Source organism: Ochotona curzoniae, unplaced genomic scaffold (assembly GCF_017591425.1).
Source record: "Ochotona curzoniae isolate NIBS_2020 unplaced genomic scaffold, NIBS_Ocur_1.0 scaffold_4506, whole genome shotgun sequence".
NCBI classification, from domain to species: Eukaryota; Metazoa; Chordata; class Mammalia; order Lagomorpha; family Ochotonidae; genus Ochotona; species Ochotona curzoniae.
Genome location: NW_024467119.1, coordinates 27656767 through 27683851, shown reverse-complemented (window position 1 = coordinate 27683851; position 27085 = coordinate 27656767). Strand labels below are relative to the sequence as shown.

Genomic DNA, 27085 nt, shown 5'->3' with positions numbered 1-27085 from the left:
ATCACCTCTCATCATTCTACTCTTTTGTAAAGCTAGGAAAATTTGTGTATGTTCAATTTCTTTTTTTTTTTTCTTTACACAAAAGACAGCATACCATGTTTGCTTGCACTAACCAGCTCAATCTAGAATGAAACAGGCTATTTCCAAAGTACTTTATGAGACCAGCAGCATTCTGACATCAAACTGAAACAGATTCAGACAAAAGAAGACTAGAAATCTAACATTGTTTGTGAAACCAGATGTAAAAACTTTCACAAAATATTATTTGCATCTTTGCACATACAAATGGGATATTACGTCATAACCAAGTACAGCTGATCCTGCAAATGTAAGGGTCATTCAACATTAAAAAATTGATAGGGAAGAGCATCCGGACAGCAGATTTCACTGTACAGAAATCACTGCTTGGAACACACGCATCCCTAAACAGAGATCTAGACAGAAGGAATGAGGAAGAGAAACACGGAGAGACAACAAAGTAAATATTTCATCCAAATGCCTGGGATGGCCAGGCCTGGGTGAGGCCAAAGCTAGGAGCGTGGAGCTTCTCCCCCTTGGTTATCAGGGGCTTAAATATGACAGCCATCCTTGGCTGCTTCACCAGGTGTGTTGGCAGGGAGCTGAATGGGAAATGAAACAGCTGGAGGTGAAAAGTGTGCTCATCTGGAACGCCAGAATCCCAGATAGCAGCTTAATTCACTGTGCCACAATGCAAGACCACAAAAAAGCATCTCACAAAATCCTACATTCATTCATGACAAAAGTCATTATAAAACTAGGAATATTCTCAGAATGGACTCACTTAATCTGATAAATGGCATCTCTTATACGGCTAATATCATATTTAAAGGTAGAAACCTAGAGGCTTTCTGTGTTTAACATTACCCTGGAAGAAATCCAGTGAAATAAGGTGAGAAAGAAACAAATAAAAGGCATACACTGGAATGAAATGAAACAATCTTTATAAAAAAAAAGAATATAAAAATTTAAAAGGGGGTTATCATAAGAAATTATTAAGATTGCAGAATACAAGGTAAAATATATTCAACTATTATACACACACACATATATAAATCATTTATAATAGCACCCCTAAACAAATACAACATGTAAACTCTTAGGACTGAATATAAGAAACTATGTGTAAGATTTGTATTCTATAAAACACCAGACAAACCGGAAGTGACTTGGATGTGCTGTGTTCACGGACTGGGAGACAACAGAGTCAGTTTGTGAGCGATTGCCTCTGGAGCAGGTACGTGACACAGCAGCTCAGGTGCCCCTGGAGATGTTCAGATCCAAGTCAGAGTGCCATGTTCATGTCCTGACCCTGCTTCCTGGTAAAGCGGCTTCCAGGTAAAACGGCTCCCTGCCACTTGAATAGGAGACGCAGAATGAGTTCCAGGTTCCTGACTTCAGTTTGGCCCAGCTCTAGCTACCTACTGTATGTATGTGCAGAGTGAACCAGCAAAAGTAGGATTTCTCTGTTGTCTCTGTCTTCCTGCCTTTCAAATAAATAAGTAATAACAAAATAAACAAATAAAAAATGTTAAAAGGATCATTTTTCACAAATGTGTTCCTGGGTTCAATAGTCAGAATCAAAAAAAAAAAATTATAACAGGTTACATCTTGTAAGAAATCAAATGGCTAATTCTAAAATTTATATATAAAAGCAGGGACACTAAATAGTCAAAATTCTGAAACAAAACAAAACTGGAGGATTTGTAATACTTGATTTAAACAGTTATTATAAAGCCAGAGTAATCAAGATATGTGATACTGGTAAAAGGATAGGACAATGGGGATAAAACAGAAGCACCACAAATAGTCCCATATATACATGGCCAGTTGATTTTTAAAAGGTAAGCCAAGTGGAGAAATGAAAGCTTTTCACTGAACAGTACTATAATAACTGGACATTCACACATACAGAAGGAAAACTTCAGCTCGAAATGAAGCAGAGGTAAATGTATTACTTGAAATTATGAAACTTTGAGGACAAAACCTGGGACAAAATCATCGTAAGGTAGGCAAAGAATTTTCTGAAATGGCACCAAAAAGCATAAAACAAAAAATAAAACCAGGGCCTGGCATGACAGCATGCTGGTTAAAGTCCTTGAATAGGCCAGGATCCCATATGGGCACCGGTTCTAATCCCAGCAGCTTCACTTCCCATCCAGCTCCCTGCTTGTGGCCTAGGACAGCAGTGGAGGACAACTTAAAACTTTGGGACCCTGCACCCGTGTGGGAGAACTAGAAAAAGCTCATGGCTCCTGGCTTGAGATTGGCACAGCTCCAGCCATTGCAGCTGCTTGGGGAGTGAGCCATCGGATGGAAGATCTTCCTCTCTGTCTCTCCTCCTCTTTGTATATCTGCCTTTCCAATAAAAATAAATAAATCTAGAAGCCCCAGTTGCCTAATGCATAAGGCATTGGCCTACCAATAAAAGTAAATAAATCTTAAAAAAAAAAAAAAAAAGAATGAAATTCTACCATTTGAAAAAAAAAAAAAGAAAAAATTGACTAAATGGACTTGACCAAAATCAACTTGTATTTTTCAAGAAACACTGATATGATGATGAAAGGCAGGTAAGACCAGCATTGTGGCCTAGCAGAGCAAGTTACCTCCAATAGGTGCCGATTTCCATCCCAGGTGCTTCTCGTCCAGTCCAGTTCCCTGCTGATACCTGGAACTGCAGCAGAGGATTGTGCAAGCACGTGGTCACATGTCACCCACGTGAAAGACAAGGATGGCAATCCAGGTTCCAGCTTCAGCCTGGCCCTGCCCAGACCACTGCAGTTATCTGGGGAACACCCAGCAGAGTGAAGATCTCTCTCTCTCTTTCTCTCTTTCTGTTTCTCTCTCTCTCTCTGTGTAACTCTGCCTTCCAAATAAATACAAATTTACCAAAAAAAGGCAAAAAATAGAAATAAATCAAAATTAATAAAGCTCAATAAGTGTTAGCAATTTTAAAGAATGCAAGAAACATCAACACATTTTTAAGATGTAGAAAGCAAACAAGCACATACAAGGATACTCGGCATCATTAATTATTCATGAAAAGTAAATTGAAACCATTTTGGATAACATCGCTCTCAGACTCTGCGGGCATGTGCTTTCACTTCTCCAGATGGTACCTAAAATGGGTTTTATTGTTCAGAAGGAGCATGTTTCTTTAAAAAATTATAAGAAGCTGTTTGCTGCACATCTCAAGAATTTAGGTGTGTTGCTTCTAAAAAAAAAAAAAACACTCAAAAAGTCAAAACAACTGCTTCAATGTATCAAAACTGAACTAAACCAGGTTCAGTTCGATTTCTTTATGGCAGATTTCAAGCAAGCACTGTAGACTACAGGACCGGTAACCATGATACAGCAGGGAGATATTGCTATTGTACTGCTAGGCAAAGAGAGAAGGACCAAGGGAGGAATTTGGGTGAGTCACCATAAGAAACTACTGCACACCACGTTCATGTGAGAGGCAATACACAATTCCACAAAGTCGGAATAACAAAGCTCAGATCCTTTCAGGAATGAGAAACTGAGTCAGCATGCTAGTGACATAAGACTGACAAGCTAAGATTAGCAGAAGGCAACAGAAATAAGAAGTCTGGGCTGAGACAAGTGAGGGCTTTATGTACAGATAAAACTGAGGATCACAACCACCGTAATTTCCTTGTTGTTAGCTGAGGTGCTCTAAGTACTCATCTTTTAAGTTCATTTTCTATGTATTTCTTTTCTTTCCCCCAGCCATACAGATGGCAAGTTGGCAGCAGCTCAACTGAAGTTTCAAACTATTAAGAACCATAATGCAACTAGAGGCGACATGATATCAGCCACTGTCAGCAGCTCTAACTGCCTCTGGATGTGGTTTCTCGGCTTGCATGTGGATTATCTGCCACCGGAATCTGGTGATCAAAGGATGCAATAGCAGGGCTGCATCATCCATGTTCATGTAAGTACAGAGGAGAAAGAGGGGCAAGAAGAGAAGGCACCAAAGTTCAGATGTTCTAGATCTGACGTCAAACGGCTACCCAGCTTTGGACTCTCCCTTTTTGGGGTGAGGGTCTCAAAGCACAGAAGTAGTCTCCCAAAGCTATCACTACTCATCATAACTCTACATCACCTGGCTCAGGGACAGATACTTGATCTGAATAGAGCTACTCCAATTCTTTCTTGCTGAAATGTAAAACTTGAACACGCAAGACAATGAGACTGTATGTTTTGAGTGAACTAAACAGTAAGGGCCAATGGGGGAGGGGTAGATATGAAAACCTCTTGCTGATGAGAACCTCAAGGCAGCTCCAGCTGTTTCTGCTCAAGCCCTGTTTGTTCAAGACATCCCTGAGATCTTGCTGAGCTCTCCTTAAGCTGATGTCACCTACCTGCAATATCCCCCTCCCAAATGCTAACAGGACATCTGAAAGAATAAATGAAAGGTGCAGAGGGTTCTGGTTTTAACAGCAGCTTATCATAAGCATGCATTTTCCTTGCTTCCTCTTAACCCACTTCAACTCAACTCCTACCGGAGTGCCTGCAGAACTGTGATGTGAGGAACATTTACGGCTAACATGCTTTTTCACATCCTCCTATTTTGCAAGCAGGCAAAGCTTAGATTCACTTGTCTTTGTGGCAGTTCCCTGTTCAGGATGCGACTGGGGAGCATCAGCAGTTCTCTGTGTCTTGTGATGCCATACCACTGCCAATAAAGCAGGCTGTGTGATTACTCATTAACAATGGAAACAACTTCTCTCCTTAAAAAAACACCTAACCCCTAACAGTACATAAATGAATGCCATGCTCAGCCTGGTTTCTGCCCGTATGCCTTGTCTCTCCTGCCCAAATCATCAACAGGGTGTGTGGTCAGCAGTTCTTCAGCATTTCAGCCCCAAACTCGGACGTTGGATTCAATCATCATTAACATCATCCAGTTATTGCACTCTGGACTGGATGATCTAGGGTTTCAAACTTCTTCTGTGCCTACCCTGTTTCACCTCCACCCCTGCTGCTGTCCTCTCCCTGGTCACCAGTTATTATCACTGAGTTTTTGTCCTGATACGTTCAGAGGTTCCAAGTCTGGTCCAAGCACTGTAATATGGGACACCTGTTCTCAGTTGTTAGCTCCATGTCAAGTGCTGGCATCGGGGACAGATGCAGAGCCCGGAAGTCACAGATGGAATTCACTGGTGGCTACACATATACATGTATGCAGGTATGCCTTCAATCATTCATTCCCTTATTCACACATATTCACCCTCCTTTGCCAAATACTATCTTTACCTTAACTTCTCAAGAACAGACGGCCGAGTGGCTTGTTCTCTGTTCTAGCCTTAGTATGGCTCATAAAGATAACTTGGTCACAGCACCTGTCGCTTGGGCTAAATCGGCTCTAACAGCCACATTATCCCAAAGTGGGGATAGTAACAGACACTCTGCTCTACTCTAAATTTGACTAGGCTCTCTCATATCACAAATATAACAAACCTCTATCAAATCTTGAGATAAAACAAACCTAACCAAACTAACAGAACTTAGAAATAAAGCAAATAAACAAAAGAAAATGTATTTTCTAAATGATATGCAATAGAAATTTGGTAATGCAATCTCACTGAAACAATAACAGACACACAATTCATGGTCATCTACATGAAAAAATTTATTTTAATTCTCAAACTATAGTGAAAAAACAATGACTACATTACATTTGGAAACCTATCCTATTACACTATGTTAAAATGATTGATTTACAAGAGTTCTACCCACAATTTCTTTTTTTTTTAAGCTTTATTTATTTTTATTAGAAAAGCAGATTTACAGAGAGAGAGATCTTCAAGTGGCCGCAATGGCTGGAGTTGAGCTGATCCAAAGCCAGGAGCCAGGAGCTTCTGCCAGTACTCCCAACGTGCAGGGTCCCAAGGCTTTGGGCCATCCTCTACTGCTTTCCCAGGACAAAAGCAGGGAGCTGGATGGGAAGTGGAACACCCATTAAAGGAACTGACACCCATTTGCCATAATTTCTTAATCCAAGAGATAAGGTGCATGAGGGCAATAAAAGAATATATAAAATTTCTAGTTATATAAATCAGTGGCTCTTTTGTTCAATGATTAATTCTTCATTATGAAATTTATTACACCTACAATTCCACTAAGGGTCAAACACAGCATTCCAGTCACTTTTCCCAAATTCTAGTTCTGTCATCACTTAACGCTCCCATAGCTGTTCCTCTCATGGTTTTCTCTACAATCTTGACCCCTAACTAAAGATCAAGCCATCAATGGGAATAACCATGACTATTAGGAAAACTAGGGGCCAAGTAACCCAAGACTCAAGGACACAGGTGCATGTGGTTGCCTCAGACTCCTTACAAGCTAAGAGAGCTGCAGTATCGGGGTGACAAGCAACTCCAAAGAGTGGCTGAAAGAGGGCAATACCATCTCTGAGCAGATGAAACATCTGCGTTGGTGGCTAATTCTCCACTCACACCTACAGGAGTACTAACAGCTCTATGAACGAAGACGTCGCATCTCATCATCTTAATATTTTCATCAAAGAACTCACACTGAATGAAAAAAAAAAGTATCAGATGATAAAGGAATGTCAAGTGTACTCCACTTATCCTGCAATATAGCCACTGAGGAATGTTGACTGCTAGGGGAGCCCTACCTCCAAAAAATAAATCAGATCAAGTCACTTCTTTTCCCAAAAACATTTCTTCATTGGTCAAAAAACAAGGCAAAACACATCTCACATCATGGATTAATTTTATGTGCTCTTATCCTTTTACTAGTACTGTCCTCTATTCTAACTTTATCTTCCTATAACTCTTTCCTCAGTTTAACATTATGTTTAATGTTGGCCTTTTAAAAACACATGCTACTGCAGCAGATGCTGGGTGTGGGACTCTCATATCCCATGCAGGAGTGCCTGGGTTCAGATGCTGACTCTGCTGAAGTCCTGCCAGTTCTCCCAGTTCCAGCTTCCTGCCAGTGTAGACCCTAGGAGACAGCGTGTGATGGCTCCTGAAATGGGTTTCCTACCCGTCACCCATGGGATTGAGTTCCAGGATCCTGGCTACGGCCTGGCCTAATTCTGGCTATTAGGAATCAAGGGAGTGAACCAGGGAATGAAAGATCTATGACTCTCTGCTTTTCAAATAAAATGAACAAACAACTCACTTTGATATTCGTTACTTTAGTGTGACTTCTCAATATTCCAGGCATCTGGGAATTAGCTAGAATATGTTAATGTTGTAAAGTGCTATTCGTGGACATGTTTTTCTTTCCAATACAAGTTACAGTGAGTTGCACAGATTGCCTGAGGGAAGAATAATAATTACACTTCTTAACTACATCTCCAATAAGCTTGAGCATTCTCTATCAACACATTTTATCATCTTTAAAAAAAATTATAAGAATAAGATTTTTATTGAGCCATTAATAAGAGAAGATAAAATGCAAAAGTGTAACTCAAAGCCAGTGCCCAGTACCAAATTCTGCTGCTTATGAGAAAAATCCAAACGTTTTCCAGTGTACTTAACAAAGTACATAAAAACAGTTCTAGACTTTAGAAAAGCCCAAGAAAGCTCACATGAACGTCATTAATATCTACAAGCCATACTTGACATTAAGTGACTACTCCCTCATTAAAACAGTGGTTGCTAAACAAGTCTTCAATGGACTGCAATGACATTTTGTCAGGTGACACTGGCATATGCAAAACTGCATTAAAGCCTGCACTCCAGTGTGTGTCAACAGCAGTGAGAAAGAAGAAAGACTAGAATATGTGAATCTTTTTAAAAGCTCTTTCAACATTGGCAAGCAGCAAAGTAGCTTTTTTTGGGGGGGGTGAAAATATTGGTCAAGCTGAGAAAATTTAAAATGCATGTCAATCCATGGAGAAAGAACAACAAGCTTTCCAAGAAAGATGAAATACTCTTTTCCAAGTTATGAACAAAGATCACTAATACTGCCATCTCAGAAAGGCAGCTAAGTAACTTACTCCCCTCACTACGCTGACCCCACCACCCAAATACTGGTCAGTGGCAGAAGGGACCTAAGTGCATTTTTTAACAGCTGTTATATGTTAATCGTCTCTCCCACTCCCTCTTGAAGGATAAACATCTATGTCCAACCCATGTGGTAGTTACGCAACCTGAGACAAGCTGGGAATCACAAGACATATTTACTCTGGTGACTCAGATGAAAATCTAGGTCTCAGTGGAAAAGGAGGTGGAGAACACAAATGAATGTCATGACATCATTTTTCATTATTATTTATCATATAACTCAAGCTAACTCAAGACTTTCTGCTGTTTACAGGTTTGAGGGGGCAAGTAGCTTTTAGAAATGCTTCCAGTTTGAGTAGGTACAACATGGCACCTGCTATACGGAACCACCGAAGGCAGAATACTCCTTTACAGAGAATTCTACCTTTCTTTTCCTCCTCTCCCCCTCCATGCTCTTTTCTCTTCTCCACCTCTTTCTTTCCCTTCTTTCCATATACTATCCTTTAAGCCTGCCTCTGATGGCTACCTCTCTGTGTTGCTAAATTATTGACATCAAGAAAAGTACTTTTGATAATTTTTCATGCAGATAACAGGAACATTTTAAAATATTGAATGTTCAAATGTAATAAAACAGTAGAAGTTAATTATCATCTTAATCAGAAAGTTAAATCCTGTGGTGCGCATTGTGCTGCAATTGTGAAGCCACTGCGTAGACTACCCACATCCTATAACGCGATGCCTAGACTCCATCCCACCTCTGCTTTTAATCCACCTTCCTGCTAATGTGCACCGGAGGGACACCACATGGACAAGGTGACTTAATCCAAGCCACGCACATAGTGATCTAGAAGGAGACTGAGATCACTTCCTCTCTTTGCGCGTGCGTGTGTGTGTGTGTGTGTGTGTGTGTGTGTGTGTGCGCTTGTCCATAAATAGTGCTTGGCCATAAAAAGGAGAAATCCTGCCATTTACCACAGATAAACTGGAGGATATTTGGTAAGTGAAATAAACCAGACACAGAAAGAAAGAAAAATACTACAATGCAGGATGCCACTTCTATGTAGAATCAAAGTGGAAAAAGTCAAACATACAGAAACAGAAAATAAAACTCTGGTTGCCAGAGATGCAAAGTAAGAAAGGAAGTGGGGATAAGTGTTCTGAAGGACACAGACATTAAGCATGAACAAGTTTAAAGACCTAAAGTACAGCATAACATTTAATAACAATGTACTACAGTTAAGAGTTTTGCTAAGTAATTAAGATTATAGCAGGTCTGGGGCAGAGGTTAGGAAAGGACGGGTAACTGAGACGATAGATATTTTAGTTTGCCAGAGTTACCCTTTTATTATATACATGTGTTTCATAACATCATGTATATACCCTCAAATGTACACAGTAAAATTTATTCTTTAAAAAAAGAATACACGTAGGGAGGCACGGGTGCAGTGTTGCGGCGGTTCACGCTAACACTCCACCAGTGGCATTGGCTTCTCATATGGGCACCAGTTCATGTCCCGGCTGCTCCAATGCCCATCCAGCTCCCTGCTTACAATCTGGGAAGGAAGCAGAGGATAACAAAGTCCTTGGGCTCCTGCACCTACTTGGGAGGCCTGGAAGAAGCTCCTGGCTCCCAGCTTTGGACCAGCTTAGCTCTGGCCATTGTAGCCATTTAGGGAGTGAATCAGCATGTGGGAGATGGCACTCTGACTTTCAAGCAAAGTAAATAAATCTTTGAAAAAAGAACACATACCATGGAATTCATATTCCACAAAACATTTTATATGAAATGCATCAAGAGTAAGAGTAAAGTTTTCATGTCAGAGGCATATTTTTTTCTTCGCCTAAGGATTTCATTTCTTTCTTATCCTTTACTTCATTACTTAAACAGTAAATTAAGGCCAACTTCTTACCCAAGAAACTTCCACTGATTCACCAATAGAGAAAGTAATTGATTTAATAATCTTCCATAATTTTTATCTACGTAAATTTCACAGTTTTATACACAGGAAATTTAGCAACTCCCCTGACATTCCAAACAGCATCTTAGGGTTCTCCTGATCATTCCAACCAAATGTAATCTTTATATTTATTATGTGCCCATGGAGCTACCACACACTACATACGTAAACATCTATCATATCACTACCATATTGTAAAGTTATTGAGGAAAGAACTACCCATATCTTTTGGTTTTTAAGGTTTTATATGATTTGTCTGAAAGGCAGACAATGGGCATGAGACAATGTTCCATCTGCTGGTTCACTCCCTGGAAGGCTCCAATGGCCAGCACTGAGCCAGAAGGAAGCCAGGAGCCAAGAGCTTTATTCAGGTGTGTTCAGGACAGATCTGTTTGTGACTGGGTTCCAAACATCTGGGTCATCTTCCAAGGCACATTAGCAGGGAACTGGGTCAGAAGTGGAGCAAGCGGGACACAAAGTGCTCACCACTGCAGGTGGCAGCTTTCCCAATACAACAACACTGGCCCCAGAACTTCTCAGATCTTAGATATTAATGTACAGATCCTCAAATACCCAGTACAGTACATGATGGCTTTTTAAAATGTTCATTTTTTAGCTACTCAAAGGCAGTGGTGTGTGTGTGTGTGTGTGTGTGTGTGTGTGACAAAGTGAGAGACAGAGAACTTCATTGCTCATTCACTTTAAAATGCCCACAACAGCTAGACTGGACCAGGCAAAAGGCTGGGGCCCAGAACTCCATGTGGTAACAGGGACCTGAGCAGCACATGAACCATCACCTGCTGCCCACCAGGATAGAGCAGCAGAAAGCTTCACGGTAAGCAGAGGTGCTGGGCCAGAGACTGACACTCTGGCATGAGATGTGAACTCCAAGGAAGCTTAACTTGCTGTACACCACAACACCTACTCCCACAATAAAATAGTTGATAAATATTTTGGAAACAAATTTATTACTATACAATATAGCATCTCTTGACAGGATATTTATGTGTATCATCATTCTGAGAAATAAGAACTAGGTGTAAAGTTTAATGCTTTGTACTTGATCTAATTTAGTCACTCATTACATAAATAAACTAAATAAAATTATGAGGCAATCAACACACAATGATTAATCTCCAAGTTATTGATGCAAAGTTTATTTCATCCTTCTTTACTTAACTATGGCTTTTATTACCTAAATCTCCCAGTTCTCTGTTTTATTGAGCTTGGGGAAAGCAGTTGGAGGCTGGAGTCAGAGAGACCCAGCCTTTAATCAGGGAAATCTATTACAAGCTTACCAAGGTATTTCTAGAATGAAGAGAAAAAAAGAAACACAATAAAACACATATTATCACCCTTTCACTCCACAGTAAAGAGCTTCAGAATTCCTGAGAATGAGGGCGAATGTTTATTAGTATGGCATGTGTGATGACTTGCCTGCTATGCTACAATTCCAGCCCTAATTTGGTAGTAATTCCTAATTCACAGGAATGTTCAGAAAAATGTTTAGAAAAACATACCCTAAATATTTTAAGCAAATATTTTTAAAGCTTTAAGTATAAATATACATTCATATAAATACATAAATTTCATAGAAATAAAAATGAATATAATAGCTTAATTATTTTTAAAATAGAGGAAGAGGATAGAGAAATCTCTAGATCTATAAACTGTTTCATAATAACAATAAGAAGAAACAAAATAAGACCACTACAATACAATTTTTAGTGTTAAAATATAAATCAACCATTGTTGTATGATTATGTAAAATATTACCGCTGAGGTAAAGGGTACCAGGGACTGTACTGTTCTTTTTTTTTTTTCAGGATTTATTTCTTTTTATTGGAAAGTCAGATTTTTCATAGCGAGAGAGTGTGAGAGAGAGACAGAGAGGAAGACCTTCTGGTTCACTTCCCAAGTGGCCACAGCAGCTGGAGCTAAGCTGATACAAAGCCAGGAGCCAGGAGCTTTTGCAAGGTCCCAAGGTTTTGGGCCTTCCTCGACTGCTTTCCCAGGGTATAAGCAGGGAGCTGGATGGGAAGCAGGGTTGCCAGGACATAAACCAGTGCCCATATGGAATCCCAGAGTATAAAAGGTGAGGACATCATCCAGGTCCGGGACTATACCATTTTTACAAATTCCTGTGAACTAGTAGTTACTACCAAATTAGGAGGTGGAATTGTGGCATAGCAGTTAAGTCTCCACATGTACAAAGCAAGCATCCCAAATGAGTGCTGCCTATCTGTTTCTAATTCAGCTCCCTACTAATGTGCCTGGGAAGGCAGCAAAAGATGGCCATAGATTTGGGCTCCTGTCATTCATGGAGAAGACTCAGATGAGTTCCAGACTTCTGGTTTCAGCACAACCCAGACCCAGCCACTGCAGCTATTTGGGGACTAACTCAACAGACGAACTATCTCTCTCTGTAACTTTGCCTTTACAAATAAAAATAATAAGCCCAGTATGGTAGCCTAGTAGTGGTTAAAGTCGTCATCTTGCCCACACTGAGATCCCATATGGGCACCGGTTTGGGTCCAAGTGTTCCTACTTCCCATCCAGCTCCCTGCTTGTGGCCTGGGAAAGCAGTCAAGGATGGCCCAAAGACTTGGGACCCTGCAACCATGTGGGAGAACCGGAAGAAGCCCTGGCTCCTGGCTTCAGATGGGATCGGCTCAGCTCTGGCCGTTGCGGCCGCTTGGGGAGTGAGTCATCAGATGGAAGATCTTCCTCTCTGTCTCTCCTCCTCTCTGTACATCTGCCTTTCCCATAAAAATAAATCTTTAAAAAAAAATAAGTAAACCTTTACAAAAGTACTACAGAATTAAAAATAAATCCAAAGTAGTGTTTCAATAATTGTAACAGAAATTAAAACAGGTTATGTAATAAATTGAGCATTTTGAGAAAATATCAGGGGAAATTCTTTTTAAAGTATCAAGTCCACGGACTGACACTGCCATGTCAACAAGTTAAAGTGTTTGAGTTTGATGCTCCACACCAATTGCTTCCTTAGTTACATGATCTGTAAGGCAGAATTTATGCGTGTGAACATTTTACTTAGAGCACAATTCACAGATAATTTAGCTGTCCCTCCTTAAAAAAAAACTGCAAACAATACAAAATAATGAAGACACTGAATCAGAGTCTTGTTTCTTTTAGGCTAATATTAACTAAGTTGGCTTCCTTTAAGCCCATACTGGCTAGAAAACAGAAGCTGAGGGGAAACATTATACCGGAAGAGGAAGCTGGAACTGGTATTAAAAACGCAGCCAACTCATCAAGTGTTGACCACATTACCTATTACAACATGTTGCAAATCACCCTGTCACATGATCACCTCTCAATACTGGGACAAGGGGCTTAACGCAAGGAGGAGAGCTGAAAGAATTCTCATCAGAGCAACTGTCACCATCGTCTCCAGGAGAAAGGAGCTGAAAAGACCAGACAGGCTGGCAGGCCAGTTTAACCGGCCTGCTCAAGGTAACACAGCTCTTGTGGCAGTTAGAGCAAGAAGCTTTGAATTTACAGCCCTCTGAAGTGCCACTGAAATATGCACTCACATTTTACAGATAATAGCAATGAGCACTTTAAAAGGAGTAAGCCACATTCAAAAGAATCAAACAACCATATATATATATATAATTCCTGATCATTTTGTAGTCTTGTAATATTTTAATTCCATGGTGACTTCACATGTGTAATTTAGTTTCTCATCTAAGTTTACAATATTACCAAAACACAGTACTGCCTATGTCAGTACCTTTTCTTGAGTAAGGATTCAGTTTTCTTAAGACTCCAAAGAACTTGCCACAAGATCAGCGTGGTGGCAGAAAGGTGATCCTGAAGCACCCTACAATCTCAAGCTTGCTAAAGCAACCATCCCCAGGCTGCTCTCTTTTCCTGGAAAATCACAAAATAATACATGTTAAACTGAAAACAACTAAGTATATGAACAGTGGATTAAATCACATTCTAAACACAAAATAGAAAGAGGTAAAAAAAGTTAAACAAAAAACTTAAACCTAAGTAATTCATTTTTTGGGAAAAGGGTCTTTGACACAGCCACTAAAATGCTGCTTCGGACTCTTGCACCCCATATCATCCAGAGGAGTCAGCTCTGGGTTTGTTGCTCTGGTGTGGCACCATCCTGCCTATGTAACCACTGGGAGAATGAATGGGGGATGCAAGTCCTCCGCTTGCCTATTCCTTCTTTCCCTACTCTGACTCTCTTCTCTCTACCCTTCCAATCAATAAAATAAAAATTAAACAATCATTTTACTTGATGAAGAAACCAATGTAAAAATATAATGGAAAACTTTAAAACACCAAGGACTGACACAAAACATAAAGACAACAAAATCCAACCCAAAAGAAAACCTGAACATTGTACTGAAATTACAGTTTAGTTGGTTAAAAAAATATATAGATAGATATGAATATAGATAGATATACAGTATTTAATTTTTGTCTAAAATATACAGAATATACTAAGTACTAAAAACTACTATAGAGAATATCATCACTTCCATCACTGTAGAAAACCAAAAATTGAAGATTTATGATCCAATACACACAATCTGTTGAACAGTAATTTTGGTTACATAAAACTGGAAAAGGGGAGGGACCTGGCAAGGTAACATACCAGGTTAATCTCCACCTGTGGTGCCAGCATCCCATACGGGTGCCAGTTCGACTTCCAGCTGCACCATTTCCAATCCGGTTAGCTGCTTATATCCTGGGAAGGCAACAAAGATAGCTCAAGTCTTTGAGACCCTGGACCCACATGGGAGACCAGAAAGAAGCTCTCAGCCTCAGTCAGGTTGGCTCAGCTCCAGCCACAGCAGCCATTTGATGACTGAACCAGAAGATGGAAAATCTCTCTGTCTCTCCTTCTCTCTGTAAATCTGTCTTTCAAATAAAAATAATCTTTGAAAAAAAGCATTAATAAAAATAACTGGAATGGGAAATGATTTCTATCTCTAACAGACACTAACTCATCTTGCAGCTTCCATGCACACAGTTATTTCGGGTCTTTCCATAGTAGGTTCAAAGATATGCAGGCCCTGGGAATGCAGACCCGACGCAGAAACCTGAGATGTAAGGACCATGGAATGAGGAGTTACTGGATTACAGGTCACTGTCTGCAGTGACATTTGGCTGGTGTTCCATACTCAAACAAACAAAACAAACAAACAAAAGTCCAAATCTTAGTGTAAGCATTCAGCAAAGCAATTAAGCTACCATCCCTCTTGGGTTCCATTCCCAGCTCTAGCTCCTGACTTGAACTTCCTGTCAATTCCTGTCAAATGTGGATCTTGCGAAGCAGCAGCGATGGCTCAGATAACTGGGGTACCCTGCATGGACTTTCCAGGGCCCCATTCCCAGCTCCAAGCCTCAGCCCTGGTCCAGGGACCATGGCGGGCATCTGGGGAGTGAATCAACAGATGGGAAGCAGAAGATCTACCTCTGTCTCTCTTTTTCAAATAAATACTTTTTAAAGGTCACTCTGTACCAGAACAGTCAGGTAAACAGACTAGGAAACCTTGTTGAATCAAATCAATCATACTGATAAATACAACTAATTTTATTTCATGAAACATTTACACTATGTAGAACATGTGTTTCTGTTGTAGGTAGGGATGAGAATCTAGACCTAACTTTTACCTAGTAAAGATTTAAATCAGTCTCAAAATGTTAAGAAAACAGAAGTGTGATTGAGCAAAACTTTCTGCAATGCACCCTTTCTGGCTTAGAAAGAAATTATTCTTAGATTTCTTTGCTGCTGTATTTCCTTTCAATACGATTAATTCATGGAGGATGAGCGAATTAAGTCTTAAGTATATATTTGGCACTTCTTGAGCAGGTGAATAGTAGAGGGATAAGGCTACTAGGAAACATTTGAACCATTTGGGGGAAAGTTTGTCCGTGAGTTTCAGGGGAGCAGAGAGAATGCAAAGATGGCACATGGCTGTGCATTCGCCAGGGGTTCATGGAATGCCAATTATGCCCTATCCGTCTGGGCTAGCAGTCATCACTCAGTGTTGTTGCTACCGCCCATCTGGCTTTCAGAGGTTCATGCCACATCCAATAATTCTGTAATTCAACAAACACTGATCCAATGAAATAGGAATTCACAAGTACAAAAAAACAGTCTCACCCCCATAACCTTAGCCTGGGAAGGGCAGACAAACTAACTACTAAGTGTTACAACAGGGGTATAACAGAGTGCTAAGGAAACATAAGGGAGACGTGACCTATCACGAGTCCAAGTAGAAGGGATGGCTCAGGACTGTAGAGGGTCGCACCCTTAGAAACTCCCATGAAACAGCAACACATTTCTGGCCATGCATAAGATGCAATGCCAACTCGAATTTTAAGCTCAGAAATCAAAGTCCATGGACCACAGTGCCTCCACGACCCAGGCCCACCTCTTACCGCCCCTTCCAAGCAAATCCCTTACTCGTCTCTAATATTTCAAGGATCCTCGCTTCAGGATCTTGGCATGTACTCGTCTCTCAGATCTAGGTTTCTCATCGCTGCTGTTGCTTCAAATCTCTGCTTGAAGCACATTCATAGAGAAGCCTTCTCATGCAGTCTCCATAAATGCTATTTTTACGCACATTCAGCACCTTAGTTCTCCCTTAGCCTCCATATGCTACTTATTGTTTACATGGTGCTTAACCCACTTAGGTACAGTGTAACGGACAGGCATAATCCACCAATAATACAACACAGATGACATCATGCACTCTAACACTGACAGTTGTCAGTTACATGACAATATGTACATGTGCTGTCTACCGCCTCCTTCCCACCTAAAACCGACGCTCCTGATAGAGCACTATCACCTAGCACTGTGCACAGCAGACACTCAAGTGAGCAAACCCACAGCTGTCCAAGATGAAAACATCCCACCACCGCCTCTTCGCTGCGTCAGTGGATTCTGGATGATTATCTAACGTGTATCTAAGAATTTCAAGCAGAAATATGTGTGTGTGTATACATTATATATGAGAAAGGCCATATATATGTTTATATATGAAGACCATTATTTTATATTTTTCATATTTAAGAAAGAATAACATTTTAGAAAGCTTACAAGGCAAATGTATGAAAAGGATGAGATTAGACTTGAGAACAGCTGAAAGACCACCACAACACTCAGCAAAGGAGTTCAGGACAAACATGGAGTTCTGAAGAACAGGGAGGCTGAATACAAGAAATGCTTAGAAGACCAAAGCAACAAAACCTGATGCTTCACTTAGATAAAGAGCTTGGAGAAGACAGAAGAGGAGCATGACGGCCGGCGGCACACTTGCGGTGGATTTGCTAGGGCCATTTACTCAGAGAAGACGGGGCAGTGGATGCACTGGAGGAAAGATCATGAGTTAAATTTTGGACGTGAAGGCTAACATGCATATGTCACTCTCGGTGTGTCTGTCTAAAGTAGCAGCTGGATTAAACATATCCAGAGCTCAGTCGGGAGGTTTGGCTGGCAAAAAAAAAAAAAAAAAAAAAAGAGCTAAAGATATAACGTCTGATATTAAAATATCACAAATGTGTCATTTCAAAATTTGTACTTAAATGAATGGAATGGCTTAATTATTTCATTGTTGGGATGCCAGAAAAAAAAAAAAAGAAACTCAAAATTATACATGAATGATGGGCTTTTCTGTTTGTTTTTCTCCCGGTTTTATTCTCCTCTACGTTTCCGAATTATGAATGAAACTGGGCAGGGAAGCAACAGTGTAGGCGTCAGAAGCCTTTGTTACCTGCAAACAATATTACCAATGTTACTATCCAGTAATGTTTACTATTCTCTCACCTCCTGATGCCTGGAGATTTTGTTGATATTTCACTATCATTTTGCCTGACTTCTTCAACTCCACATGTCAGCACAGAAACTGTTTCTCCCCAGGAGTGCTGCCAAACATCAAGTTTGAGGCCCACACTCACTCTGCCTCCACTCCATGTGCACCTGTTACCTCAACACGTCATTTCCTCCCTAACCTGCGCAGTGGCCTCCTCCCCTCAACTGGAGGCTCTGTAATGACAGACACTTTGCATGCTACTCGCACAAACACGAAGCAGCAATTGCAGGAATCAATGTCTGGACCAATTAGCCTTTTCCATGAAAGCTGCTACGGAGATTTTTAAAATCAACTCCTATTATAGGTACTCAAATAAGAGCCATGGCTATTTCTACTTTCAATCAACATGGCTGTACACTATTTAAAGTCACTCTTTTAAATACTGTACTTCAAACCACTTTCTAAATAATCATATATTATTTGAATAGGCCAATACATTGTTTTACTACAGAAAATTAAATGTTCTGATGAGATGCATGTAACAACCACCTACCTACACTAAAGGAAATTTCAAACTTTAGATTTCACCATTGTGCTTTCAGAAAAAGTAACAATCATTTTAGCAATCTTCAAGGTTTATAAACAAAGAAGTTCAATCAGTTTCTAAAACTGTGACAAAAACTTTTCAAAACAAAGTATCGGTATACAGGTAGCAACACAGAATATTTTTCTCCCTTTGAGATCAAGAAAATGGGGAATGCTTGATAATAATTCAAGATTTTTTTTTTCATTCTAAAGTCTCTGTAAACAAGCTTTATCTAAATTTTAACAAAATGAATAGCTAAGCCTTAGAAGAATTTCCTGATGGTTTTTCCTGAGGGGGGAAAAAAAATTTATAACACAAATGGTAAGTGCACAATAGGAACTCAAACAGCACTCTTAAAGAGCAACAGGCTTCCAGTGAGCTCACGAGTGACGACCAAGCCAAAACACTGTCTTAGAAATGTCCTCACAAGCTCCCTCTACGGGTCCAAACACTGTGCAAAACAAGATGCCAAAAACATTCAAGGAGGGCCAGGCACTGTAGCATATTGGCTAAAATCCTTGCCTTACATGTGCCAGGATCCCATATGGATGCAGGATCCCATATGGATGCAGGATCCCATATGGATGCCGATCGTACCTCGCTGCTTCACCTCCCATCTAGCTCCCTGCTTATGGCCTGGCAAAGCAGTAGAGGATGATCCAAAGCTTTGGGACCCTGCACCTACATTGCATCAATTTGGGGAGTAAACCAGTGGATGGGAGATCTTTCTCTCTGTATGCCTTCCTTTCCAATAAAAATAAATAAATCTTTTTTTAAAAAATTGAAGGAGGCCACTTACATACATGGGAGATGGCTAAAATGACCACAGTTGACAATAATAAGTGTTGCCACATATCAGGCAACTGCAACTCTCACACATTGCTGATGGGAATACTAAATGGTGTAACCATTTTGAAAAACAGTGTGGCAGTTCAGTAAAAAGCTATTAATACTTAAATGTCCACAACATAGGACCCAATATCCTACTTCTAGGTATGAACTCAAGAAAATTCAAATAACTTTGTCCCTCACATAGACCTGAGAGCAAATTTCACAGTAGCTAATTCCTAACTGACCAAAACTGGGAGCAATGCAAAATGTCTAACATGACCAAACAAATCACACCTGTACACAAAGGAACAGACAAGGCAACAGAATTCAGTGGTGTGCTACAGCCCACTGCTGATTTTCAGGAACTGTCAGTTGGTTTAGGTAGCTAATATAAGCCATGATGATAACAGATTTTCTTGTTTTTTTTTTTCTTTTGAAAGCCAGTTGTTGAGACCCTTACTAGAATGTCATTGAACCAACTACGAACACGTGCTAAGCAATTTTCCCAAAATTACATGAAGCACACACACGCACAAAACCTGCATGAGTCTACTTCCATAATAGCCTGCTAAAGACATAAGTACAAGGAAATAAACTAAGGCTGTGGGTAGAGAGAGAACAGAATACAATGCGGTTTGAGAACTTTCTGAAGTTGGCAATGTTCTACATCTTGATTGTAGTGACAGTATCCAGATGCTTGTATCTAATTTATACTGCACATAAATTATACTTCACTTTGCAAACCTAAAGTAGGAAGGGAGCATAGATGTCAGTAGCATAGATGGTTAAGCCACTGCCTATGACATAGACTTCCCCATCAAAGCTCCCTGCTAACGTGTCTGGCAAGGCAACAGAAGACGGCCCAAGTATTTGGGTTCCTAATATCCCAATATGATACCATAAAGGAATTCCTGGCTCCCGGCTCCCGGTTTTGGCCAAACATTGGCTATTACAGCCATCTGGGGAACAAATCAGTTTTAAAAGACCTGTCTCTCTCTCTGTCACTTTGCCTTTCAAATAAATAAAATAAATCCTAAAAAAAAATTATTTTGTGGAAGATAAATGCCTCATATGCATAAGCATGGAACTGTAAATAACAGAAAGGAAGTTTTTTTAATGAAACAAAAATAGAAATAAGGAATTCAAATGTAAACAAACAAAAAGTGAACTTGTAATCACAGAAAATAATAAAGTCAGACAGTAGATGATCCTGCTAACAGATTCGTAAAAGTAGATTGGTATAAAACTATGACCTGCAATACCCTTGTATCTAATTTGGGTGCCAGTTTGTGTCCTGGCAGCTCCACCATCAATCTCTACTTCTGATCTGCTGCTAACACATCTGGGAAGGCAGTGTAAGAACACCGCAGTGCAGGCCTGATACTGTAGCCTAGTGTCTGACGTCCTTACTTTGCACACACCAGGATCCCGTATGGGCACTGGTTCTAACCCTGGCAGCCCTGCTTCCTATCCAACTCCCTGCTTGTAACCTGGAGAGTAGCAGAGGATGGCCCAAAGCCGTGGGCCTGTCCACCCATGTGGGAGACCTGGAAGAAGTTCCAGGATCCTGGCTTTGGATCAGATCAGCTCTGGCCATTTTGGCCACTTGGGGAGTGCATCAGCAGACAGAAGATCTTCTCTGTCTCTCCTCCTCTCTGTATATTTGACTTTCCAATAAAATAAATCTTTAAAAATAAATAAATAAATCAAAGACGATCCCAGTGCTTGTACCCCAAAACTATGTGGGAGACCAGGATGGAGTTCTGGCTCCCAGGCTTCTGCCTGGTCCAGCCCTGGCTTTGAAGCCATTTGGGGATTAAACCAGTGGATGGAGAAATCTCTAACTCTGATATATCTTCCTCTGCCTTTCAAAGCCATTGGATGATTTCAGTTCAGTGCCATCAATAAGGTCAATAAGGTCTTTTCCTACTGGCTCCAAACCCCATGATATCATGTTAGGATGATCTCAAATACATGTGTTTCAGTTTTAACTGAGCATCAGCTATTTAGCTTAACATCATATATGATCAATGACATCAAGTCTACTGTCACTTGGCTATTAGGGAGTGCTGGCTTGGATTTCAGGCAACCTGGGTGCAAATATTGGCCCAACAGTGTCTGTCTCTGAAATAGTCTCACAAAGCATCCTTTTCCTCCATCTGTAAAATAGAGTTCATATTTTTCTAAGGGTTGAATAAAAAAAACAGGAAAAAAATAATTTCTACATGTGGTTCTCTCACATCATAAGCACTTCTTAGACTTAACTGACAAAGAACAACACAGACGATCAGCTACAGTGTCTAAGACTGTTAGCTCTCCAAATACAATTACATTATCCAGTGGTTTACAGTCTATTGTGGGGCCAGATCCTTCTGAGAATAAAATGTCTACTCCGAATTCTTCATCCAGAAAAAGAAGCAAAAAAGAAAACTGCAAATACAGACTACGTTCTCATGACTTCTAGGGATTCTAGGGTACCTTGAAGCAAGTGAAATTAACAATGCCTAAGATAAACTCTTCCAACTGTGAAGCTGGGCAACAGAACCTGAGAATCTTCAGACAATCCAACAAGCATGCAACTAGTGTACTTTTCTACTTAAAAAAAATTTTTTACCAGATTTTGTGTTAAGACCAGAACACTACGTTTTATAATTCACATCTCCTTTTCAAAGAAATTTTTAAGTTAGAACCACAGTGTTCACATGAACAAACTTCAACTCAGGAAAAGAAACTCATTAGAAAAACTGCATTTCCAGCAGTTTGAGGCAAAATGGTCCAAAGTGTAACACATACCACTGGTTCCCAGATACCACAGGAAGAGTTCTCAACTCTAATGCTGTATGTTATTTTTAAATGCAAAATCGCACAAAGCCGATTCCTATTGATAGGCCCTGAAGTTAAACTGTATGTGTTGTTATAAATTAGGACTTACTTTAAGTAGAATTACAGTAATAATATTACATTCAGTTTCGGTTTGGGTGTGAATTTTTATCTGTAAATGAATATTCCCAGTTCTATTTTCTGTTATATCTGCTTACTAGGAAGCTTGATGGTAGAAACGAATTGTTCTGGACCTGTTTTTCTTTAATTGTTTGGTCCTCAAACCACATAATAACCAGTTGGCACTACCCAATCCATGCCCATTACTTAAAAATAGTTTCTCGTCTGCATCAGCACCATTTGCTCACAAAACACAGTTAACCATCTTTAAGGTCCTGGAAGCCCAAACCAGGGGTGCACATATGTGGTAAACATCCTTTCAAGCTGGTTGTTAGCGATTAATTTCTGGGAAAGGAAGATACGCTATTGTACATTCCCAACAGGAATCCAAGAGACGCTGCACCTCGGGCTCCAACACTGGCCAGATGGCTTCTGGTCAAAAGGTCACATCTGCTTTTTTCAACCCTGCTGTAACCATGAAGGTCTGTGATGCCACCGCATCCCCTGTTCACGGGAACAGGAACATCTCTGCCCAGCACAAGACGGTAGTGGAGGAAAGCCAGGAGAGGCCCGCAGCCCTGGAGACAGCGCCCGAGGGATGGAGGCCTCCCATGGCTGCGCCCTGGCGCAGGGGGCTCGGGGAACTGGGGACCCCAAGGGATGCAGAGGTGGGGCCGGGCCTCACCTCGACGCCCGAGCCATCCAGGAGCGCCAGGTTACGCCCCCGCTGCATCCTCAAAGCCACCTCCAGCCATCACTCTCCTCCCCATCCCCCCGAAATACCCTCACTCCGCTCCCAGCTGGCCACGGCTCGTGACCCCGACCCCACCGCCACGGCGCCCTCTCCAGGCCGCAGTAGAGGACGCGGGAGGCCAGGTCGCCAGCCTGGGGCAGCAGCAGCAGCAGCAGCGGCTCCCGGGCAGCGCGGGCCCCTGGGGAGGATAGCAGCTGGGCCGCGGCCTGCCTCCAGGGGCAGCGGGAGCAGGGCCGCGAGTGGGCAGCGCCTCCGCCCCGCACCGAACAAAGCAGCCCCCGGCACGCAGGCCCTGGACAACGCCGCCTCTCCGGGGACGCGGGGGGCGGGGAGGCGGGCAGGGGGCACTCACCGGAGACAGCCGACGACCAGGAGGGCCTGGTCCCCGGAGACGAGGACCGCGGCGGGGTCCGGGGCTCTCCGCGCGCGCACGGCGCGCCGGCGACGGGAAGGGGGCGGCGGGCGCGGCGCGGCCCGGGAACCCCACTGCTGGGCGACGGGGCCCGCGGAGCCGAGCTCGGTCCTGCGGCCGCAAGGTACGAGAAGCGGTCCACCGGAGCGGGCAGCGGCGCTAGGCGGCCGGGGCAGCGACGCCGCCGCCTCTCCCTTCTCCTGCCCCGGTCGCTGCTCGGCCGCGTCCTCCTCTCTCGGTCCCCGCCGCCGCCTCAGCCTTGGCGCTCCTCGGGCTTCTCCTCTCCATCAAGGCCGGGCCGAGCCGCAGGAACCATCCCGGAAAGTGAGGGCTTGTTGCCGTCTCCCGCAGCTGTTGGTGGCCATCTTTAATCCTCCTCCTCCTCCTCCTCCTCCTGCTTTCTCCACCTCCCGCTGCCTGACTGACTGACTGACTGACTGGATCCTCCTCTTTTTTCCCTCCTGCTCCTCCTACCGCGCCGGCCGCAGAAATCGCAGGCTCTCTGCCTCTTCCCCCGCCCGTCTTTCCTTCCTCTTTCCTTACTTCCTTCCCTTTCCAGGCTGTTCCCTCTCCGGGCTGTTCCCTCCCCTCGCTCTCAGCGCTGCTTCCGCCCCTTTTTCTTGCAGGTGGCCGGCGCTGGATTCTCCAGGCTGGAGTTCGGCCCCGGGTTGCCCACAGGCCACTTCTCCCCGCCATCCCGACACACACACACACACCCCGCTGCTTGGCGGGGTCCTGCCCTCGGCTCCCCACTTTTTCTTCCCGCACCCTACTCTCTCTCTTCCGCCGTTCTCACTATCTTCAGTTCCAGAGTTTCAGAAAATTCAACTGAAAAAGGACAGCTTTAGTTCCCGCTCGCCCTCCTTCACCCTGCACCCATTTGCTGGATGCTATCGGAGATGGAAACTCGCACGTTACTCTGACTTAAGTACAACAGCTGCCCACGCGAGTGCTGTACCACGCAGCCTTGAAATCCTGCGCGGGCTCCGTTGTGGCTCCCCTCCACAAGTAGGATCCCACGCCCTCCCCAGTGACTGCCTACTGCCCTTGACCTTGAGTCGCTGGCCCCAAAGGCACTAACCCACGTTGGCCACGTTGGCCTTTTCCTTTCTAACAGACCCACTAAGTGAGTAGACCCACTAAGTGCACTTCAGTAAACCTAGAGCCGTGAAGCGATCATCAGTTTGTCCCTCTGGTTGGGTGTTTCTGTTCAACCCAGGGGACGATTTGGGTCACGCTTCGGTTCTGGCAACGGAGTCAGCAGTTACAAGTACCCTCCCATAGGCCTGGAGTGGGGAAGTGAAAATGTGCTGGCTCTGATGATAAACTTGCTTTTCCTATCACTGCAGTCGACACACACTTCAGGATTCCAGGAAACACGAAGCAAGCTGGGCTAGCTGCTTCCTTGGTTTTAACCAGTTTGCCTCTGGAATTGGACCGTTTGTAATGATTTACCTGCTGCGGCTTGCTACAAGGTCCAGCGCCTCCGACAAAGGCAGGTGACATTGTGTGTAACCTGGGGTTGGGGGGAGACGCAGTCCACTGCAGGGGCGCCAACTCAAGGAAAAACACCTTGTCTTGTCCGAATCCCTGCCTCAGCTGAGGGCGAAGGATAGCTCTTCCACAGGCCAGACACAAGGACACACGATTTAAAATGTTGCCTTAGATTCACTTCAGCAACATAGTTTCCATTCAAATGTTGACAATATAAAAGTTTGCATTTGGGCCCCACGAGATAGCCTAGCAGCTGAAGTCCTGGCCTTGCACGTGCCAAGATCCCTTATGGACGCCGGTTCTAATCCCAGCAGCCTCACTTCCCATCCAGCTTCCTGCTTGTGGCTTGGGAAAGTGGCCGAGGACAGCCCAAAGCTTTGGGACCCTGCACCCGTGTGGGAGACCCAGGGGAGGCTCCTGGCTCCTGGCTCCTGGCTTTGGGTTGGCTCAGCTCTGGCTCTTGCGGCCACTTGGGGAGTGAATCAGCGGACTGAGGATCTTCTTCTCTGTCTCTCCTCCTCTTTGTATATCTGACTTTCTAACAAAAATAAAATAAATCTTTAAAAAGTTTTTTTTTTAAGTTTGCATTTAATGTCCTTGGCTGGAAAGCAGGATTCTAATGGTTTTCTTTAATCATCAGCTAAGTAACCTGACCCCTGCTGAACTCACGATTCTATGTGCCATCTTTCATTGCCAGTCATTCTTTTGTATGTCAACAACTTGCACCTTCACCGAAAACTCTGGCATTCAAATAGTCATTGAGACAGAGTTGTATGAACCATTCTGAAACATGCTTAAAAAATAAGGCACCAGTGTGTGTCCACGGGTGAGCCTGTGGCCCAGAATTTCTGTTGTCTATGCTTCTATCTGTTCTGGCCTTTTGATGCTTATTCCTTATTTAGATATTCTTACTAGACAGGAATAGCACAAAATTGTCAGTTCTTCAGTATTCTTTATAAATTGCGTATTTGGAGAGAAAACAAATATGACAATTAGAGACCATGAATGCATACCAAAAAAAGAAAGAAAAAACAATCGACTTAAACACTGGGAGTGTTGTGCGATTTCAAAGTAAGATTTTTTAGTAAAGTCTGAGGCTTCAGTACTACCGTCATCATGGTTTTGTTTACAGTGAAGGGGAGAAGAGGTTTATATTTTTAAAATCCTTTAATATTTTAATTGTAAATATTTTTCTCTTGAAACAAGATTTTTGCAGTGAATTTCATGGAGAGATCCACACAGAGACACAACAGTTTTCCTGTGAGTGCCTTGCACACAGAAAATCTCACCAAGATTTTTCAGTGATGCACACAAACATAAGCACAGTAGGCTTTTTTCTCTTTTCTACTGCAACCACATAAACGTAAGCACTGCAATCGTAATTAGACCTCTCCCCTTGTCTGTTTTGCAGCCCTGTTTCAGATCTGTCATCATGACAGCCCTTACCTTCTTCCGCCTTTGTTGCCGGCTAAGTGTAGTTTCTCTGTCATCTTAGGGTTTAAAGATAAAGTCAAACCAGTGGTCAGATCAGATTCTCCTACCGCAGGATTATTGTCTCATGTATATTCACTCTCAGAGAAACTCCACGTCCTCTTGGAAACAAAGACTTGTGTGAACGTGGAATCAGCCCTTTGTGCAGAGGCCAGATGGAAAGAGATCAGGCATGTGCAGTAAACCCTTGGGGAATAGGGGAACAAGCATGATCGGCTATTTCAAAACAGTGCTGTACCACAGGCAGCCAGGTTCCCAACTTGCAATTCATGAATAAGGTGCTTGTGGGGAATAACAAGAGGAGACTATGACCAAAAAAAAAAGAAAAAAAAAGTCAAAATTAGTATTTTCTCTTAACATGATGGAAAGTTCTGTATTTTCATGAATAAACAAAGCATAGCTTTAAATGAAGGCAGTTGAATAAAGAAGATTCTTAGAGTGTCTAAAAACCATAGGAAGGACTAATAATAGAGAAGATTAACTTTGGAAAGTTCTCAGGGTAAGTCATATGTGTTAATGATTTGCTATTTAAGCAATTATATCCTTTACATTTTTGCTTTTTCACAAGTTGAATTATCCCAGAGATAAGCAAAAATAATAGAATTTTTATTTATTACCAGAACTCAGAATGGTAAGTGAGGCTAAACACAAAGATGAAAAGGAATTGAAGCATTAGTTGACATTATTTTCAAACTGCTAAATGACACAACTACTATGTTTAAGATGCATTTCCATGTTCCCAGTCTATTAGCTACAACAATAGAATTGCCATATTGTTTTCAGTTATTACAAAGAACCAGATGGAAAA

At 42.2% G+C, this 27085-nt stretch overlaps 1 protein-coding gene across 3 annotated transcripts in view; it reads right to left on the bottom strand.

Annotated features, from left to right (window-relative positions):
• The window catches only part of WDFY3 (WD repeat and FYVE domain containing 3), a 264769-nt gene extending 241069 nt beyond the window's left edge, over positions 1 to 23700 (bottom strand). For 2 of the 3 annotated variants that reach the window (XM_040967248.1, XM_040967249.1), the window contains exon 1: positions 23233 to 23700. The gene's annotated coding sequence lies outside the window, so the exon portion shown is untranslated. The remainder of the gene's footprint in view (positions 1 to 23232) is intronic. The other variant, XM_040967250.1, reaches the window with a different exon arrangement.
• Positions 23701 to 27085: the final 3385 nt, after the last annotated feature.